Source organism: Lepisma saccharinum, chromosome 2 (assembly GCF_977018435.1).
Source record: "Lepisma saccharinum chromosome 2, izLepSacc3.1, whole genome shotgun sequence".
Lineage (NCBI taxonomy): Eukaryota > Metazoa > Arthropoda > Insecta > Zygentoma > Lepismatidae > Lepisma > Lepisma saccharinum.
In genome coordinates this window covers 199144216-199147710 of record NC_139230.1, presented here as the reverse complement: position 1 = coordinate 199147710, position 3495 = coordinate 199144216, and positions in this window count along the sequence as shown.

The following is a 3495-nucleotide window of genomic DNA, read 5'->3' as shown; positions in this document are numbered from 1 at the left end:
AGATTCTTGTAAGTCCCATGCCGACTTCCGTGGCGGAGTGGTTAGTACAGTACCCTATGGCGCCTGGAGTCCCGGGTTCGAATCCCTTTTTGGGCATTGGTGTTCTTTGTGAGTGTTCCTTCGTCAATTTAATCATATCATCATCACTCATCCTCATATTTGCGATTAGCCAAAAGTGGCAGAAAAGCAAGGTAAAACAAACCAAATCAATCAGTCAATCAATCAAGCTTTTCTGTCTCTTTTGGATGAATTTAGTTAATCTATTAATTTGATCTTTGGACGCAGTGAACAACTCCAATATCGCCCAGTGTACTGCAGTAGCTACTGAAATTTGTCACAAATATGTTTTTATGATCATTTGGTAATAGATTTACATTCATATCAGCCTAAATGAGCTTAATCCCCTACATTTTTTTTCTGGAAAAAATCCTTGAAAGAATGTCATTACACTATTCCATCACTTGGCGTAACTTCTGTAAGTCCTGGAGTGTGTAGAACCTGTGTTGAGCCCACACAGGTTACTGTACAAAATGTATTGAATTAACACATGTACTACACAAAAAATAACACAATTTGAAGACGCCAAAGTACCACGATTCGTGACTGCACCCGCGTTCACTCTTGCACACACAACTCAAGTATACTTATGTCATACATTACTAACCCTTTGCACAGTAGCATCTCAGTGCCATCTAGCGAGCAACTTTATATTGCAATACTGAACAATGACGATTGGATGTCATGTATTTATGGTCAATCATAGTAATTATGGTGCAGACGATGATCTATTATCATGAAGTGGATGAATGAACAAAACAATTTCCACGTGTATTAAATAACAGTTACATGAAGCTGAATACATGGTACTCCTAGCGCTCATAACATTCTTACTTGCCATACTGTGATCTTAGTCTGTCAGAAGAATCGTAGAAATGGAAATCACTTTCCAGTATTGGACGGACATCCTTCCCCTGTCCCCCACAAAAAACACCGAGACGCCATTATTAACGCGATTTGTTCCAGCGGAGTCGGGAAAATCGTTTCCACATTTTCCGTCGCGGACCTTCTTCAAAGGAGAAATTCCGTCGAAGATGACGGATGTGCAGGGATTTTGTTGGAAGCGAAGAGAACGAATGCCCCGTTCAGAACCTACATTGCGTTGTCACTTTCTAAGCCTTCAACCTGCGTCGGTTATTCTTCACGTAGAACAGAAGCCGCAGCAAGAAATTCGTATCGTATTTGCAGATTATATTTGGGTAACGGTTGAGGTATTGAGTTTCAATGGCAATTTATCACGACTTCAGGCAATCCTGTCAATGTGGCTAAATGATAAATTGCTTTTGAAAAAAGTGGGCAAAGGTATCAGGTGCGTCCCTTCATTTTCAAAGTTTAATTAAAGAAACTTCTGTATAATTTAAATTTAACAAAGCTTTTAGAAAAGCTTTTAAAAAATTGCTTCCAAACCCCGATGGCGTAGTGGTAGCATCATCGCCTTCTAATCAAGTGGTCCCGGGTTCGATACGTAGGAGACACATAGTGGTTCGGATCTCACTTTAACTGTAGGTTCAGTTCCGATTAACCTTACTGTGCATAAAGTAGACTTAAAACCCCAACTCAATCAATCCAAACACATTTTACTAACTACACAAGTAGTTCACATAAATACCACTACTCCACTATTTCTCACGAAGTTGACAATTGTCAGAAAACCTACCCCTTGATGGGAAAGTTCTACACATAGACAAATGATAAGTCTAACAATTTTGTTAACATAAAGCAATTACTGTGTAAAACATAGATTCTCCACTTCTTTTCAAGATTAACAATAGTGTGAATTGAGGATACATAGTTTATATATCTAGTCCTGCTCACTAAATTGGGTGTATTATTCCTCAAATGCAATCTTCTCTTTACCGATTAGATGATTGCATGAATATGTATATAATTGTAATCAGGCACGTAGTCAGGGGGAGGGCTAAGGGGGCTGAAGCCCCCCGAAATCCCACAAATATCTAATTTAATTAGTGTGTAGTGGTAATTAATTTTACTTCCTTAGCAGGATTAAACATTAGATTGAAAAAAGTTTAGTGTATAATATAGGAACAAGGTTATATTTTTATATTCTACCACTTAATCCAAAGAATAAATGGATCCACAGCTCTCAAAATGTATAGTTTTCTTTGTGAGAGTTCACACAATATAAACTTTATGAGTAAAATTTGGCAGCAAATTTGAAAGTCTTTTTTTTAACGGAATGTATGAAAGTTAATAGCAAAGAAATACAATAACTATAAATTTCAGTACACTAACTGTACAAAATGTAAGAATAACAGCACTTGTGTTGAATATTCACTCATCGAGATCGAGTAGCAAAGTCTCTCCATTTATATAATAATATTAATAACAATTATACAATTATTATAATAATAACAATCAATTTGGAGTTAAAATTGGTTTATTTTTAATAACTTATAATAGTTATTATTGTAAAATTACAATTATAACCGTGATAATAATTATTATTGCCATTATTATTTCTACTAATCAAGTTTTGTCAGTGGCCTGTTGCCCCCTCTACGCCTGCGCTGATTGGGGATGAGCCCCTCCCCCCGAAATCAAATCTTGGCTACGGGCCTTATTGTAATATTTAAAAAGAAAAATTCTAAGATATCGAATGAAACAATCCTTATTGACTGATTGATTGATTTGCTTATTTTACTTCGCTTTTTCGCCACTAATCGGGAAGGTGAGAATGAATGTGGACGAGACGAAATTGATGAAATCATAAAACACACATGGACAGAGCAAGACACGAGCCACACAGAGAATTATACTGTTGTGAGACCAAACGCCAGTCCCTCGTTAGTCTTCAAAATGCAGTACAGGGTGTACTAAGTAAAAGAAAATTTGACATTTGGTACCTGCTTTACGGTCCACTCTTTACACTCCTGGATGGAACAATACTAAACCCATATTCATGTACTGTATCAAATTTTCCTTCAGGATCAGATATTTATATACAGTTTGAAATCTACTTTATGCACAGATAGGCTAATCAACACTGGACACACAGTTTAAAGTGGGATCCGAACCTCTGTGTGCCTCCACCGAGTATTGAACCCGAGACCCATTGCTTACAAAGCGCCGACATTAATATTGATGTTATTATATTATAATTATATTAGAGAACCAGTTCAAAAATATTATGTCGCGTTTCTTGCATTGGGTAAGCTGACTTTGTAGCAAGCGCGTTAAGCGATCAAATTTTGATACGTTCACTGAAGTTCCCGGTTTCGAGTTCTGGCCCGGGCATGGTTATTCCTTGTGAGTGTACTTTACCAATTTTATCTCATCATCACTCATGCTCATCGCCGCGTCAAACATCATTGGGTAAATTGGGACATGAATTTCAGTTTTGAATTTATGCAATGAAACGCCAGACCAAATCAAATAGACGTACTGTATTATAACAGTATGATACACTAACCGCTACAC